This window comes from Tursiops truncatus, chromosome 16 (genome assembly GCF_011762595.2).
Source record: "Tursiops truncatus isolate mTurTru1 chromosome 16, mTurTru1.mat.Y, whole genome shotgun sequence".
Lineage (NCBI taxonomy): Eukaryota > Metazoa > Chordata > Mammalia > Artiodactyla > Delphinidae > Tursiops > Tursiops truncatus.
The window spans coordinates 53,698,033-53,715,695 of record NC_047049.1 but is presented as its reverse complement, the minus strand read 5'-3'; the positions used below and the strand labels follow the sequence as shown (position 1 = coordinate 53,715,695).

The following is a 17,663-nucleotide window of genomic DNA, read 5'->3' as shown; positions in this document are numbered from 1 at the left end:
TTTAAACAAATCAATTCCATTGCAGAGTCCTTACTGTCCTAATGATGAGTTTGCAGCACAAATGCCATTGATTTCTCACAGCCCTGAAAACCAGTTGATGAATAGCACTGGGCTTGTCTTTGGAGAGGCACTTCGAGCAGCTCTGGGCAGCCCCCTTGTTCCCCGCCCACACAGCCCCCCATCACCACCCACCCCCACCCGATAGTTCACAGCTGCTGCAGTGGGGCTGAGGCTGTGTGATGAAACAGGACCCTCAGCACCCTCTGCCAGGGGTGGAATGTCATCACCAGGGGCCCGGCCCCTGGTGCTGGTGAAACAGTCATAGCGGGGAATTGTATTGATCTGCGCCGAAGGCAGGAGTGCAACTTGCAAAGCAGAGAAGCAGTGCGGTGTGATCTTTGTCTTCCCTTACAAGTTCAGAGCGTGGTCCTGAGTGACAGCAGGTAACGGCTCAGGCAAAGGCTGCGTTGCTGCTTTTTTAAAGGGGCGGTTCAGAGGTGAGGGAGCTGTCCCCACTGGGGAGCGTGAAACTTCCCTTTGTGAAACCCTTCCCACCCTCCAGGGTCAAAGTCAGACCACTGCTCAGGGCTTTGCCCTTCAGATCACTGCCGGGATCACGGCTTGTTTGAGTTTTGTAGTGACTCCCGGGCTTGGGTGGACAGGAATTATTCTTCCCAACTTTGAGCCGGGCGGCCTGAGTCCTGGGCAGTCACTGGAGAGGGACGGTCAGCAGTCACACAAGCCCATGAGTTGGGCTGGGGTAAGGCAGGAGGCAACAGCTGGGACTGGGGCAAACTGGAGTACCTGCCTCACCTACATCCCTAAAAGTTAACCCCATGCCCGGAAAATTCTCCAGGATGGGGCTGTGAGCTGGACTGGCCACTGCTTCTTCCTGAGTCTAGTTCAGGCCTTTGTTTTGGAGACAAAGATGTGGCCCAGAGTTGGGAATGGCTCTTCAGGGTCACAGCGCAAGGCAGTGGTGGAGCTGGGGTTTGAACCCTAGATGGGGGGCAAGGCCTCTCAGGCAGTGCTGGCTCCCCTCCCCACCAGCAGTTAGGGTTGGGGGCAGGGCAGGGGCTCTGTTGTAGGGGAAGACAGGCCCCTCACTCGGGAGACCCAAGAGTGGCCCAGCGTGCCCCCCTTCCCTTGGCCCTCAGAGCTGTCACCCTCCCTCCCTTCCTCCCCGCAGACAAACCTCCTGTCCCTCCTAATCAGGTTAGCCTCCTGCTCCATGCTCGCTCTGCTGAGCTGGACCAGCTGCCTCTAATGGCCTGTCGACCTGGCCCTCCCCCTGGCTCTGGGGTGGGGGAGGGGATGCTCAGAAAAAAACTGTGAGTGGGAAGGGGCTGCCTGACTTCCTCGATTCAGACCTTTCCACAGCTTCTAGGACTAAGTCCAAACCCTTAGCCTGGCATCCAAGACTCATCGAAATGAGGCCCCTGCTTATTTCTCCAGTCTCCACTGGCCCTGAGGCACTCTTTGCTACAGTTGCAGAATGCTGTTTTTATTTCCCGGTTTTGCACATGCAGGTCCTTCTGCTACTTCCCAACTTCTCAGGAAACTCCTATGCGTCCTGCAAAACCCAACTCTTGTCTTTTCTTCTGGGCTGCCTCCTCTCAAGACTCCTGCCTCTGTCTCCCACTGGATGCTCCACTGATCTGGAACTTAAACCCACTGTGTTTGGGTGCATTATTTCCTAGACCTGCTTCCCCTTGAGTTCCTGGAGGAAAGGGAGAGCATTATAGAGACTATGCCTCAGGGTGCAGCACAGAGAAGTGCTTAGTGAAGAGATAGGGCCAGCAAAGAAGAGAGAAGTAGGGACCGGGAGGGAAAGAGACAGACAGGAGTGCACAGAACAGCTGCTCCCAGCCCCTCCACACTGCTCTAGCCTACTTCCTGCCAGGGAGGCCATTCCCAGCGACACATGTGGGGCCTGAAATAGACATGTGGGGGCCATGGTGGTGCACTTTCACAGCCTAGTGCTAGGCACCATCCCCCCCATTCCCTGGGCACAGAAGCTCCGTCTCCCAGGGCCCTGCCCCTGCAGCCACGACCCCTCCCCCAGCAGTGCCCAGGCCTCGCCCCTCTGTTCCTGCTAACTTTGTTTTATAAATAAACTATATAAATAGGCTCCTCTGATTCCTCGGAGCACGCAGCATTTAAGGACCGGGGCACTGCTGCAAGCAAAATTGTACTACCGAATCCATCAGCTGCCTCATTACCATTCATTTTGCATTTATTTCTGCTAATTAAAAAGAGAGAAACTCCTAACAACTTTTACGTAAATACTATATTTGTTCTATGTAAAGATGGGATGCTAATTTGCTGGTGCTTAGCTGATTATCTAATTTTATAGCTGTCACACAGGCTGGCCCTGTCTCCCCTTTGCACCCCAGATGCCACTTGAGGCCCCCGATCAGGCGTGGGAGGAAAGAGTCCAGGGAGGTCCACATAGGTGGTTAGAGGGTCTGTCTGAAGCCCAGGGGTCACGTGGATCACCACACATCACCAGGGTTCAGGGGGGCTGCAGTCGGACCGATAAAGCTGGGAGGAACGATTGGCTCATCCACTGTTTCTGTACAGATGGAGAAACTGAGGCTCAGAGAGGTCCAGCGTCCCCAAGTCAGACAGTGATAGAGATGGACCCCTGACCCAGGTGTTCGGGCTCCTCCTCTAGTGATCCCTCTGTGTAGAGCTACTGGCAGGAGGAATTTGCAGGCTCTGTTTGCAGCTGGAGAAATATCCGGACCAAAGTCCAGCCCAAGTGAAAGAAAGAAGTAGTCTGGTCTGAGCCCATGGCCCAAAGCAAACCCTCCACGTGCCCTTCTGGGAACCTCTGCCTCCTCCCACTTCCCCATCCAGCCAGGGCTCTGTCCTACCAGCCTCCTGACCTCACTTACCGTGGCTCACTCTCCCAGCCCAGGCCTTGCACGCTGTGGACCACCAGGACCCGTGTGAGGGTCTGAATCTCAAATCTTAACATTATGTGTTTATTTTCATGTGAATTACGAACAAATATTATTAGTACATCAAACCTGTGATTTCACAGACAATATTGCTTTAGATGAGGTTAAATAAAACGAAAGTTGATTGGTTCAAAGCAAAGTGATTTAAAGGACAATATGTGAACGATGTAGATGAAACATGACGTGCTTTAAAGTTTGTAATAACTGAAGTCAGGGACACACTTGTGGAGAGTCTGAGAACACAGGTCAGAGGCCAAGCGGCGAGGCCGGGGTCAGCAGCAGGAACCCGAGGGCAGGGTTGGCCAGTCCCTGGCCTGTAGGCCACCAGTGCCCCATCTCATGGCCAAGCCGACAGTACCTCTGCATCATGCCCTTCTCCCCAGCCCTGCGGTCAGTGGGAATTAGCCCACCACAGAGGACTCCTCTGCCCTAGAGGCAGTTTAAATGGGACTCTCGGGGCTTCCCTGGTGGCGCAGTGGTTGAGAGTCTGCCTGCCGATGCAGGGGACACGGGTTCGTGCCCCGGTCCGGGAGGATCCCACATGCCGCGGAGCGGCTGGGCCCGTGAGCCATGGCCGCTGAGCCTGCGCTTCCGGAGCCTGTGCTCCGCAATGGGAGGGGCCACAACAGTGAGAGGCCCTCGTACTGAAAAAAAAAAAAAGTAAACGGGACTCTCGTTGCAGGGAGGCCAGGAAGTCAGACCCTGCTCCCTGTCATACCGCCTGACCAGGTGTGGGTGACTTCTTGGGCTCCCTGGCCAGCCCGCCTCCCCAGGCGTTGGTGGTGAGACCCAGTCTCATCACTCTCTCTCTGACTACTCCACTCTCTCTTCCTGGACAGTCTGAAAATAGCCAGTTCTAGACGTAAAGGGAGAACGGCTTCCACTAGACCAGGTGTCATCTGGGCTTGGAGACAGGTCAGGGCCAGGGTCAGCACGGCCCGCTGGAAATCCCCGAGGCCAGGGTTCCGGTCTTGGCTGCCGCTCTCTGGAGCATCAGTCCCCTCCTCTGTAGACTGGGCTGTACTTTCCTCCCAGGGTTGCTGAAGGGATTCTGAGAGCCACATGCAGAACCCCTCAGAGGAGCACTCGGTGTAGCTGGTGGTGAGCCCGATTCCTGGCCCGGGCCCCCCCGCCCTCGGCCTCCCACCTGCCGCCACGGTGTCTGCGCGAGGTGACCTGCTGCTGCCAGAGATCTCCCGCTCATCTGCCCTTTTATCGCCATGTGCACAATCAGGGGAAGCCTGGAAGGCCACAGGGGCGCGGGCAGATGGAAAACAAAGAGAGAACAAAGGCGCTGCTCTCAGGAGGCCAAAAGGCAGGGGGCCTCCTCCCGCCACTGCCGCCTGGCCAGCTTGTCCCACCAGCGCCGGGCCTCGGCCACCCTAGGCTGCAGGCCACCTGCCCTGCCCCTCCAGAGCCTAGCCCTAACGTCACGTGGGGTCCCCACTTGCTGGGTGACCCGCGGAAAGTCACTCCTCTCCAAGGCACCTTTTTCTCGTCTGTAAATGAGGAAGTGGTGGGACAGCTTGCTGTGTGATCTCCAACAGACCCTGCCCCTCCCACCCCTGCTGGGGTCTCTGGGGACAGGCCGACCCATTTCTCGGGCACTCCCCAACCCCTGGCCCTAGAAGGTCAAGTTGGGTGCCCACTTCTGCCCACAGAGAGGACCCCAGGGTGCCCTGGGCCGAGTGAGGCCAGCAGGAGGCCCCTGTTTACAGCCAAGATCTTGGTGCTGGGTGTAAGCATCGGCGTGGAATGAATGAACGGTTTTATCAGAAGGGGGCTTAACTGGCGGCCTTTTGGTCGCTGCTGCTGTCGGAGCCTGTGAGGGAGGGGAAACTCCTGGGCCCTCCAGAGCAGTAGCAAAGAGGAGTGGTTGAGGGCTCATAAGAGCCCCAAGGCCAGGTTATCTGGGTTCATATCCTAGCTGTGTGACCTTGGGCTGCTTTCTTAACCTTTCTGTATCTGTGTCCTCATCTGTTAAAATGGTGTAGTACCTATCTCATAGGTTGTGTTGAGATTAAATGAGTTAACTCATAAAGGACTTACCAGATAAAGGCCCATTAATGTTGGCCATTACTAGTATCAGTTTCAGCACTATTATTGTTTAGAGGTGGACTTAATGGGAAGCTCACGCAGCTTCAGCCCCCGGGCTCCGCCCCTGCACCGCCTGGGTGAAGGTGGACGGCAGCTGGGGAGGGTTCTAGCTGGGGAAGGGTGGCAGATTGCCATCAGGGGCATTTCTGTGTAAGCATTTCTGGTAAATTGTTTAAAGGGGCCTGGCTTCCTAAGGCTCTAGGAATTTGCTATTTCTTTTGTTATTCTGAATATGTATTTGTAGGGAATTCCCTGGCGGTCCAGTGGTTAGGACTCCCACTTTCACTGCCAGGGCCCGGGTTCAATCCCTGGTCGCGGAACTAAGATCCCACAAGGCGCGCGGTGTAGCTAAAAAAAAAAGTATTTGTAATTGTATATGTATCTCTAAAGAGACCTCCAGAATAGTATAAGCTTCGGGTCCTGCAAACCTGGACCGTCCCCTGCTCATTCCCGTTACCTTGATTATATTTCTGGGGCCTGGCCCTGTGCTGCCCACCTTGTGGCCCCCCAGGAGGATGGATGCGGCCTTGCGGCTGGAGGGACCTGACTTCTTACCCTGTGGCCAGCTGTGTATGCACCCCAGACTGTGGTCTACACCCCGCACTCCAGGTCAAGGGAGCCCCAAGGAGGGCAGGCAGGGAGAATGGGACCCTCTCCTGAAAGAGACCCTGGATGTTCAGCGCACAGACGCCTGTGCCCAGGGCCCGACGGCCCCTGCACTGCAGGCTGGAGCCCTATCCCCTACCTCCTCCCTCCCCCCACGCTGGGCGGGCAGGCGCAAGGGGCGGTTGGGGCCGTGGGAAGCAGGCTGCTGAGTTGGAACAGTTGCCCTGGAGGCTGTGGCTGGGGGTGGGGGTGGGGCTGGCTTTGTGCCAAGCCCCAGGTTTAGTATCAGGTAGGTGGAGACCTGGGATGGCCCCTGCCCTCTGAGAGCTCTTGAGGTAGCTGGAACCACAAGATTTGCACCTGGAGGGGTGAAGACTGGGCAGGGGAGGTGGTATTAGACCCTGTCACATCAGGCATCTCAGAGAGAGGTCGAGAGAGCCCAGAGGTCATGAGGGCTGGACGCCTGGGGAGGGCCTTCTGGAGGATGGGCGCTCGCCTGGGGACGCCCCCAGAGGAGTGGGCGCCGTGGGCCCTGGCGCCTCTACCCGCAGCAGGGCCTCCCAGCCCGGGCTCTGACAGGGACATTTATAACTCACAGCTGTGCGGTCCTGGGCCCAACTGACTGTGGTAAAGTGATCAGGCTGCAGGAAGTCGAGTCCTGAGGCCACTCCCCACCCCGACCCTACACTCTCCTTCACCTCCTGACACCCACATCCTGTTCTGGGCGGGAGGGGCGGGCAGCTGGGGCATGGGACTGGGGCCCAGCCAGGGGTCCCCAAGCTGGAGAAAATGGAGCAGCTCAGTGAAGCCCCTGAGCTGTGAGGCAGGGCCTCCAGGATCACCAGGGTCTACCCCTCGAGGCACACGTGGGGAGACCCAGGCCCAGAGAGTACCAGAGGCCACCCAAGAGCCCACGGGAGCCGAGGAGCGAGAGCTCAGGCTTCGGGGCTCAGGGGTGTGCTCTGTGCTTCCAAATCTTTTTTTTATTTTATTTTTTCCGTACGCGGGCCTCTCACTGTGTGGCCTCTCCTGTTGCGGAGCCCAGGCTCCGGACGCTCAGGCTCAGCGACCATGGCTCACGGGCCCAGCCGCTCCGCGGCAGGTGGGAACTTCCTGGACCGGGACACAAACCCATGTCCCCTGCATCGGCAGGCGGACTCTCAACCACTGTGCCACCAGGGTGTGCTTCCAAATCTTAACTGGAGAAGGGATTAAGCTTCTAGCCCCTGCTGACCAACGCCAGCCTGGGGGAGCCTGGTGGAAGGGGGCGAAGGTGAACCAGAGGCCTCAGAAGTTGCTGGGAAGAGGAGCAGAGGATGCTGGGACTCTGGGGCTCTGCACAGCTTGTAGCCCTCTGTTGGAATATCCCATCCTGAGACCAAATACCTCACAAGGCCTTGTGCCCGTCCACCTAGATTCTCACAGCAAAATTCACATTTGGGGAAAGGAATGGTCTCGCCCAGTGCTGGGAAGGACAGTAGGAAGAGCTTCCAGCATACCATGTTTTTGACCCCCTTACCTCCCTTGGCCTTACTTGCTAACCTATTCTTGGACTCCTCTGGCCAACCACCCCTCCCCCACACCTCTTTCTCCTTCCGTGCAAGGAGAGGGATGATAAATGATAGTGACTTTGCCAGAGCTTGGCCCACATAACTCTGGTAATCTGTGACACGATTCTAGAATTAGTACCCGAAAGAACATAGATGTTTGTTTCATTAGTTGTCTATTTATTAAGGTATATTAGAAATATATAACTAGCATATCAAACCCATGATTTCACAGATGTGTTCCCTTTGGACAAGGCCAGATTCATTAGAGCTAAAAAAAAGTGCATTGAAGTAGAGGCAAGTATTAATTAAGTCATCGTATGGACAGGACTCAGCTTGGACCCAGGGTCATGAAGGACGTAGGAGAAGGCCTGAAGTTTGGGGGACACTGGGGCTCTTTTCTGCTTTAAACTCTGTTCCTGGGCCTCCTCCAGGACTCTGGGCCTCAGTCTTTTTTTTTTTTTTTAATTAATTAATTTATTTATTTATTTTTGGCTGCGTTGGGTCTTTGCTGCTGCGCGTGGGTTTTCTCTGGTTGCATCGAGTGGGGGCTACTCTTTGTTGCGGTGCGCGGGCTTCTCATTGCAGTGGCTTCTCTTGTTGCAGAGCACGGGCTCTAGGCGTGCCGGCTTCAGTAGTTGCAGCAGCCGGGCTCAGTAGTTGTGGCTCGCGGGCCTAGTTGCTCCGCAGCATGTGGGAACTTCCCAGACCAGCGCTCAAACCCGTGTCCCCTGCATTGGCAGGCGGATTCTCAACCACTGTGCCACCAGGGAAGCCCCGGGACCTCAGTCTTAGGCGAACCGTCCAGCCCCACAGGGAGGAGGGGATGAGCGGGCCGTGAGCTGGGTTTCCGAGGAGGTGTACACACGTAAAATCACGCCAGGTGCTCGTCAGAGATCTGGTGAATGATTCCTAATGAGGAAAGAATCCAGGCAGGGGTCAAAGAGTGGCTTTGGAAGTGCCTGCCAACCGGCCGGCCGTGTGAGATAATTCCCCGAAGCCAGGCATGGTGCAGAGAGAACACCGAGGGCTTAGAGGCCCGGCTAAAAATACCCCCGACAGCTTCTCCCTGTCACCGTGCCTGGGGCCGCACAGGAAGGCCCTGGCTTTCTACCTTTCTCACCAGGAAGAAAAAGACAACAGCACAAAGGCCCCCCGAGCCCCAGAAAAAACAAAACTTACATAGATGGCACATTTTTTTTAAGAATGCCCCCAGGAGGAGTTGGCTTGCCAGGTGGAGCGCGGCAGGGCGGGGAAGACAGCGGCTCCGATAAATCAGGCGTCCCGGGGCGTGCTTAAGTGGCCCAAGCGGCCTCCAAGATTAGCCCACCGGTGGTGACAGAGGGGGAGGGAGTGGGCTGCCGCCTGTGCCCCTGGCCACTCACACGTGTCCTGTCTCTCTCCATGCGTACCCAGGACGAGGAGGAGGAGGCCCGTTGGCATCAGACCAATGCTGCGAGGGGTGTGAGGATTGGAGCCGCCGTCCCTCACTCAGCTGCCAGACCTAGAAAGGTAACCCCAGACCCCCGACGCCCTGATGCCTGGGCTGCACTGCCCCCTTCACCTGAAACCTGGCCGGCGCAGGCTGGGGCAGCCGGTAGTGATGGGGCAGGGCCACAGCCGAGGGTTATCAGCCTTTTCGCCCAGCCCTTCTTGCCCTGGGCTTCAGGGCTTCTCTGTAATGCCTTGTGTGTGTCCAGCACAAAGTGCTTCTGGGCTTCAGTTTGTCCATCTCTAAAATGGGTCCTCCGTTGACTCCAATCCTCGAGGATTCTGTGAATCACTTGGGCCTCCTTGTTATTTGGAGTTAAGCCATCTTTGCAGCCTGGCTCAGTTTGAACTCTGGGGGCATAGCCAAGGGTCCTAGCCCTTGGGGGTATAGCATTAAGGCCACAGGGTCTGCAGGGCCAGACAGGGTTTGAGAAGGGAGGATTTTCCAAGGCAGCCCTGGCTGGAGATGCGTCTCACTGGAGCTGTGGCTGCGGTCTCCTTGGTGGTAGGATTGGAAACTCCAGAGTGATCTCCCTGGCAGCTCTAGGCAAGAATGATCATCTACATTTTCAGACCGGGAGACCAAGGCACAGGGAAGTTAACGGGCCTGCGGGGGTTCACACAGCAAGCTCTGGCCACACCGTAGCAGCTCAGCTTTATCCTATTCGCTCTGTCAGCCTCTGCTTTTACTGCACTACACTGGTCTGGCCAGGGAAGTCTGAGCCCAGCGAACCACCAGTCTTTATTGTGTGCCCATGGTGGGACCCATCCATCCATCCATCCATCCACCCATCATCCGTCCACTCATCCATTCATTTGTACATCCTCCCACCCAGCCCCCCTCCTGTCCAACCATCCTCCCATCCGTCCATCCATCCATACATCCATCATCCTCCCACCCAGCCATCCTTCCATTCACTCATCCATCCATCCGTTTATTCGTTTGTCTATATCTATTTGTCTGCCCATTCTTCCAACCGTCCATTTACTCGTGAATTCACACATCCAACACACACTGGCTCTTATACCAGGCCAGCCCTGCACTAAAGGCTGGGTTTTGAAGATGAATCAGATCCAGCCCTGCCCTGGAGATGGTGCACTCTGCGATGGAGGTTGATACATGATCTCAGAGCCAGGCTCAATTCCATAAGGTCAGTGCTCAAGGCCCCTGTAGTGTCTGAGACTGCATGAGGAAGGGAGGAGGGGCCACGTGCTGGTAATGCAGGCAGGCATTCAGGGAGTGCTTCCCAGAGGAGGTGGCGTTGTTCATTTATTCATGCCCTAATTGTTTATTGAGAAAGTCTCCCTGCTGGGAACCGCTTGATGTTTTGGAGACACCTCAGGGAATAAAACTGACAAAACTCCCTTTCCTGTGGCGCTTACATTCTCATGAGGAGACATGGATAATGAAAGCCTAAAATGTGATATATCGTGTCAGATGATGCTAAGTTTTAAGAAGGGAAATTAGGCACTAAAGAAACAGAGACTACAGGGACTTCCCTGGCTGTCTAATGGTTAGGACTCTGTGCTTTCACTGCGGAGGGCCCAGGTGCAGTCCCTGGTTAGGGAACTAAGATCCTGTAAGCCACGCGGCACAGCCAAAAAAAAAAAAAAAAAAAAGAAACAGAGACTACAGCATGAGTAAAGTGTTCTCTGACAAAGGATGGTCAAGGAAGACCTCTGACAAGGTGACATTTGAACAGAGACATGAATACAAGGAGGGAGTGAACCGGGGTGCACTTGGCACATTCATGGAAGTAGCAGGGATGCATGTGGCTGGAGGGAAGTGGAGGTAGGCGGGGAAATCAGAGAGATCCTGGGGGACCCGCTCACGTAGTCGGACAAGAGGAGAGCAGGGAGATGGCTGAGAAGCTGTTGCCCACATCCAGGTAGAAGGTAGTGGTGGCTTGGACTAGGGTTGCGGGAAAGCAGTGGAAAGTATCGAAGTCTTGACGGTATTTCAGAGACCTTGCAGACAGGCTTGTGGATGGATCAGACGTGGAGGATGAGGGAAGGGGGGACAGTCCAGGAAGGCTCTTGGGTTTGGGACAGGAGCCACCGGGAGAACAGAGGTAGCTGTTTTTCTCCGCCGGGAGGGAGGGCTGAAGGCAGCCAAGGAGCTGTGTTTTAGACACGTTAGGTTTGAGGTGCATTTGAGACATCCAAGTGGAAAGGTTGAGAAGGCGATTGGATATATGAGTCTGAGAGGCAGAGAGGGGTCCCGACTGGAGATATAAATGTGGGAGCTGTTGTGTATAGATGGTGTCGCAAGCCACAAGGCTGATGAGGTCATCTTGGGAGTGAGTGCAGAGAGAGCGCTTCAGAAGCCTGCGTCTGAGTCACGGGGCATCCAGCCCTTAGAGGGAGGGAAGACGGGGTGGAGGCGGTAAAGGGGATGGAGAAGGTGCAGCCAGGGAGGGAGGAGGAGAGCTGAGGGAACAGGCTCTTCGTGAACCAGGAAGATTTTGCTGGCAAATCGGGGAAAGGACACTCCCGGTAGAGGGAGCAGCATAACAGAGGCTCAGGGGCCTTAATAACAGAGCCATATTTGGAGAGGGGTGGTGGAGAGGGAGAAGGGACCAGAGAAGCTCCCCTCTGTACACCTGGCCACACAGAGGCCAGGGCCCATGGGTGTCTGGCAGGGCTGTATAATAAATGACCCCATGTCTGGGCACCTTCCTTGTCACCCTGGTTGGCACTCCCTGGTCTCAGCTGATGTCTGCGCACTTTGCACTTTCTTTTAAGAAGCTTCGCCTACCTCTCCTGACCTCCCACCGTCCCTCTGGGGCTCTTGGGCCCCTGAGACCTCCCCCTTGCCCAGAGCACTTGTCTGAAAACACAGGGCTCAAGGCAGCAGCTCAGGAGCTGTCGGCAGGGGAAGGGCACCCAACAGCTTCCTATTGAATCTCTAAGCACTACCTGGATCCTTTATCTTAAAAGAAACTGTCGAAACTTCCTGGACTATGAGTGTGTCAGAGCTGCCCGCTCACGCTCAGTTAGAGCAGAGGAACTCACTACCTCTAGTGGGCAAACGCGCACGTGTTTGGGTGGGGAAGGGTCAGCCTTTTGTGCGCCTGTGGTGTTTCGCACTCAGTACTCAGCTCTCGGTGGAGAGAATGGCCACGGCTTGGTCAGGGAAGGCTGCAGAGAGCAGCTGCTGCCCGGAGGCTGGGCAGGGGTTCAACCGGGCTGTGAGGCGGGATGGGAGGTGAGGGGAGAGCATGTGGCCGGCCAGCAGGCTGCAGGGGCACAGGCCAGCCCCTCTGCCCCAGCGAACACAGCCCGATGTGCCTGAATGTGGCAAAGCCCCAGGAGACTTCTCCGTACTGAGTATAGGATGGAGCCAGGCAGGGACCTGGTGACCCCCAGAATCCCTCCGGGAGGTGTGCCTCTGACTCCGGAATGGGGACTGGGGGAGCCATGGGGAGCTGCTCTGATTATGCACGGCTCTGTGGCAGGCCGGTGGCAGGAGGCTGTGGGTAATCTAATTAGTGTGCCAGGCGGACGGGCCAAGTAATCCTGTGCCTTTAGACTCACTTTCCTTTAAGCCTGCCCCCACCCAATCTCTCCCTAAATCCTTCCACAGCCTGGGTGACGTCTAGCAGGAGTGGACTTATCTCCATTGAACAGATGGGTAAACCAGGGCCCGAGAGGAAGAAGCTTGCATGATGCCACAGCTAATAAGTGGCAGGGTGGAGCTTTGAACCGGGTCCATCTGAACCCCAAGCCCATGCTCAGTGCTGCCTTCTGCCATCTCCCAGCCTCTCCTAGAATATCCAGACTTGCATGCACCTTCATATAAACCACCTGTTCAACATCCCCGTTTTATAGATGAGGAAACAGAGGCCCAGAGAATGTAAGACACTTGCCCAGGAGCACACAGCAAGCCAAGGGCAGAACCTGTTCCAGAATCTGATCTGGCCCACTGTGTCCACCCAGCCCCACACCCCGTGTGCAGGCCCAGGGATCCCATCCTGGGCCCCACCCACTTCCTCTCGGAGCATCCACTGCCCTTCTGTTTTCCTGCCGCCTTTGGCACTCTCTCTGGCTGAAGGCAGCGAGTTCCTCCTCAGAAAGCTCCATTGTGCCCATTGTTTAAATATAGATTACTAATGAAATGCCTTTTCATTGCCTTCCCAGTGAATAGTTTCCTGTAAAGTTAATTTGCAGTGTTATGTAAATTCTGTTTAACTTCAATCAAGTTTCTAATTATGTTTTTACCACGGTAATTCCCATTTGATTTGTCATCTCCTGTTAGGTATTTAATGTTCGGGCGGGCAGGTTTGCTTCCCTCTGTCTCTTGGTTTTCCAAGGTCCACTCCCTCCCTGACCCCCGTCTGTCTTTCCTCCTTTGCTCCTGCTTCCTTCGTCCCCTGCCCCTTCCCTGTGAATCTTTCCCACCTCCTCTCCTTCCTTCCCTTCTTCCTCTTGCAGCCGTTCCTTCTCCCTTTCCTGTCTCCCTCTGCTCTGTCTGGCTCTGTCTCCCTCTCTCTGCTTCCCCTCCTCCCTCCCACCCTCTTTCCCCTTGTCACCTCCCCCATCTTCCTTCTCTTTCCATTTCTCCATCACTCCTTCTCTCCTGCTCGGTGCTGGGGGCCTGGCCCTGGTATGGTGGGAAGTGGTTAAGAGCAAGGGTGCTGGATCTGTGTGCAGCTCCTGATCTGCCCCTTATGAACGGTGTGACCTTCAGGTTGCCAATCCCTCATCTGTAAAGTGGGGTGACAACATTACCTACCTTGTAGGGTTGTGAGGATTCAGTAAGATAATATATGAAGGAGGGCTTAGCTTAGCGAGGGGGCCTGGTCGGAATTGGCTTTCATTGGAGAACTCTCGGCCACACCCCTTATTTCTCTGTGGGCTTCCTGAGGTGCCTCTGCAGTGGGTGTCTGTGCCACTGGGGTGATGGAGGTCAGGCCTGAGGCCAGGGCAGGGTGGGAGCCAGCCGCAGACCCCCACAGAGCTGGTGGCTGTCCCCCTGGAGCAAGGTGTCAGCCCTGCCTGTCAAGAGATGTGGCCTCCTTCTCCCTTAGAGGGCTGGTCTCGGGGCTGTGAACGTGAACAGGCCTGCTGTTCTCAGGGAGCGTCTGAGGCACAGACCCCCAAAGCTGGAAGAGCCCTCGAGACCCTGGCCCCCAGACCTTTCCCAAATGACAGAGTAAAGGCAGAGCTGCTCCCACCAAGTTGGACTAGACACCCCCTTCCCCCCACCTTTTCTCCCACCCTGGATGCCCCCCAGGCCAGACCATGGACTCTGGCTTCAAAACTGCTCCGGGTACCAGGCCCTGACAGACCTGTCACTGACTCACTTGGAGACTCCCCTCTGAGCTCCGACTCCCCTCCTGCCCTACATCCAACGCTGGGCTTTGGGATTCTCCCTGCCGTCAGCAGCTGGGCGGCCACAGTTTCCCAGCAGGCATCTGCCCTCTGGGTGGGGAGGGCGGAAGGAAAACACCAGACAAGGCCGAGGGCTGGGCGCTCTTCCTCCCCTCCTTCTCTCCCCTCCTCCCCCCCTGCTCTATTCCCATCCAGCACGTCCCTGACACGTCCAGGAAGCAGAAAACAAGCGTTTGGAGAAGGCATTCTTCTGGGTGAAGAAAGGCAGACCCGGTCCCTTGTCCTTCAGACACAGGGAAACCTGAGCTGGCCCAGTCCCGGCCTGCTGGGCTGCGTGATCACCTGACCTGCCGCAAGTGGCTGTGTTTGTGTGTGTGTATGTGTGTCTCCCTGGTCCAGGAAACCTTAACCAGTCACGTGGCTGCCTTCCCTGTTTGTCTAAGTAAGCAGTTCAGGCCAGCTGCAGCCAGGAGGCTGAGACATGGAGTCAGGGGAGGGGGCCGCACTGGTAGGGGTGGTGGACAGAGGGCAGCCCTGAGCCAGGTCCTGGAGTTTTCGGGCCTCTGGATTTGGTGTGGAGAGGCCTGGCCTGGGAAATGGCCACTGCTTCTCACCCCCTACCCTCCCTGGACCTCCCCTACCTCCATCTGTCAAGAAAAGATACTGGGCTTGCTGACTACAGAGAACACGCCCAGCCCTGAAACAGGGTCGGGGGGGGGGCATCCTCTGTCCAGGAGCAGCTCAAAAAGGCCAAAGAGGGACACGTGTGGATGCAGCAGCCCCTGTGATGTCCCCTAGAGCGTGTTGCTGAGTCCTGGCCCCTCAGCAGGAGAGCCCAGGTCAGCCCATTGTCATGCATCCAGCAAGCCATTGGTTAATTCAGCAGATAGGTATTAAGCACCTACTGTGTGCCGGGACCTGGGCTAGGCAAGGGGGTAGGGTTGTCCGCACCCCAGGTCTTCCAGAACCTCTCTGGACCTCCATACCTGTGACATATTTTCCTCCTGTTGGATGGACAGGATCACCTTTCATAGCAAAGACCCTGTGCTTGTGTCATGAGGCAGCCATGTCCCACCACACTGCCACTCCAAGAGGATGAAACCTCAGCGTTGGGCAGGGGACCTCAGGGGAGCTGAGAGACATCACTGAGTCCCTCGTGGACCAAGCAGCTGGGGCGAGGGTCCCTGTCCTCCAGAGAGGCTGGAGTCAGAGCCAGGCTTCCAGAACAGATGTGGGCAGAGTGCAGAGACCCTGAGCCCGGACATCTGAGGGCCTTCTCCGAGCCCACCCAGGCAGCAGAGCCCAAGGGAATGCCCTGAGTAGGGCCTCCCTCGGCCTTCCTCCATGTTTACCTGACCTGAGCGCTGTGTCTTACCTATAGAGGGCACAGTCCCCCAGGTCCTGGAGGAGGAGGAGGGCTATGGTGGCCTTGGGGGCAGTGCTCTTGAGAGCCCGCCTGGGTTCAAGTGTCTGTTTGTCCCCCTTCCTCCCTGCTGCTTGTGTCCCTCCTTCCTTTGACAGACATTTCCTGGCAACCAAGTCTGTGCCAGGCCTGTGCTCAATACAAAGCACATCCCTGGCCGTGGAGATGCTCACTGCCAAGCTGGCATCAGCGACATCTCAGGGTGGGCGGAGGCCCGGGGAGAGGCAGCCATTGGGTGGGGACCAGGGTGTGGCTGACTCCACAGGCTGCCCTAGGTTCTGGGGAAGCTTAGGCATACTTTCCCCGGATGGACTGAGGCCAATTCTACTAGGTGCCCGGGATGAGGGGCACAGAGAGCTGCCATCAGGGCCACACAGAGCATTGTTGGCCCTTGTCTCTGTTGTGATAGGATCTGGGGGTGTTCAACCTGTAAGGGTCCCATGAGCTAATGAGCTCAAGGCCATTCTGATACAGCTGGAAAACTCCAATCAGAAAAGGAATGGAGGTGGGGTGGCCACTGGTTGAGCTGGTGGCACAGGCCAGCCATCCTGCCACCCATGGCTGAATGTGGGTTCTGGCCAGGGGTGGTTCTAAAGCCTGTGTATCTCCAGCCTCAGCTTGTATGCCCCCGGGGTCAGGAGGCTCACTACCGCCCCATGGCTGTCTCAGTAACTCTCCCTGGTAACTGGTGCCCTGGCCGCCCACCAGGCTGTAGTCCGGCTTGTCTTCTACGCTGCCCACCTCAGGCCCACAGACCTGAGGCTTTAGCCTCCTTAACCTGGTCCCTCCCGAGCTTCACTGCTTCCAGGAAGAGCATCCGGCTGGGCCTGCAGACAGCCCCATCAGGGCCTGTTTGATTGGACTAGTGTGGACATGTCATCAGTGTCCTGCGTTGGGCAGCCGAGGTAAAAGTCAGCCCCTGCCCGAGTGAGCGGGGTCCCACCTTCCCAGCACAGCCCCTGGGGAGGCCCTTGGGCTGCCCACGGAGCAAGCAGGAGACCTGGATCCCAGCTCCATTCCTGTCCCCAGGGTGATCTCAGGCTAGGCCCAGCCCCAGTCAGCCCAGACTACCTCCTGTTCGCGCTCCTCCCCAGCACTGAGCTACAAGAGGCCTTTGTCCACGGTGGGCCCTCCGCACTTTCTGGCCTGTTTGCTTTCTGAGTTGCCTGTTTGCCGAGCAACCTTGAGAGAGACCTGAGACGCTTCTCCCATAGCCTGTGCCCTGGGCTGAGGGCCTTTCTTCAAACCTCTTCCCCCTCACTGGGCCAGGCCACTAACTTCTCCTTTCCCCCCACCTCCTCACCTGTGGACAGGTGAGTCCCCAGCTCGTGAGGCACACGGAATGGGTTGGGTTCACCTGGAGACCGTGGGTGTTCCCACAGCCCCTGGACCGAGTTCCCATACCACGCAGAACCTGACACTTTTAAGGATCCAGGCATCCAAAACTGGGGTGGGGGTTGAAGGTGTCTTACTCTGGGTGTTGCTCCCATGGTTTGACATCACATTGTCCCTGGTGTGGGGACTACCCTGCCCGGCTGGGATGCCACAGTTCTGCAGAGGTACCACACTGTCCCTCGTCTTTGACCCCTGGGAAGTTCTGCCTTTGAGGCCTGAGATCCATCCTTGCTCAGCTTCTCCCCTTGTCCTGGTCGCTTCAGCATGGCTCCTTGAAAGTGACTCTGCCCGAACTGGGGGAAGACGGTGATCTGATCCCCAGGGAAGGGCTGATTCCTACAGCCTCTACTCAGCTGTGCCTGAAGTTCTGGGAATAAAACCCAGTAGTGCTTTTTTGTCAAGGCCTCTTGCTAGGAAACAAATAGCTGGAGGTCTAGAGGTCAGAGGCCAAAGGCCACTGAAGAGGCCAGGGCAGCTGCGCACTCCTGCCCCAGGAAAGTTTGGTGCTTCTGAGGAAGACTCCACAGGGCCCTGCTCTGTCCTGGTCTGGGCGGGGCCAGTGAGACAGGAAGCCAGGGCAGGCCCGGAGGATGGGACTCAGGGTGGCCTGGGCCTGAGCCAGGGATGAGGCGAAACCCAGCCCTGGCCTGGTCCCAGGGCCACAGGCACACAGGTCACCCACCCAACAGGAAACCCTGCCCGGCACCCCCTTTGTCCCACCCCGTGTTTCCCGCGGGTGGTGCTTCTACTGTTTCCCGTGGGAGCTGCTGCCAGGAATCATGCCCTCTTGAGAAAGGAAGCTGG

The 17,663-nt window shown here is 56.7% G+C and overlaps 1 protein-coding gene across 8 annotated transcripts in view; it reads left to right on the top strand.

The window, feature by feature from the left end:
- Positions 1–17,663, top strand: part of ZMIZ1 (zinc finger MIZ-type containing 1) — a 231,882-nt gene that overhangs the window by 57,233 nt on the left and 156,986 nt on the right. For all 8 annotated transcript variants that reach the window (XM_073793401.1, XM_033842284.2, XM_033842282.2 and 5 more), the window contains one exon: positions 8,633–8,728. The gene's annotated coding sequence lies outside the window, so the exon portion shown is untranslated. The remainder of the gene's footprint in view (positions 1–8,632; positions 8,729–17,663) is intronic.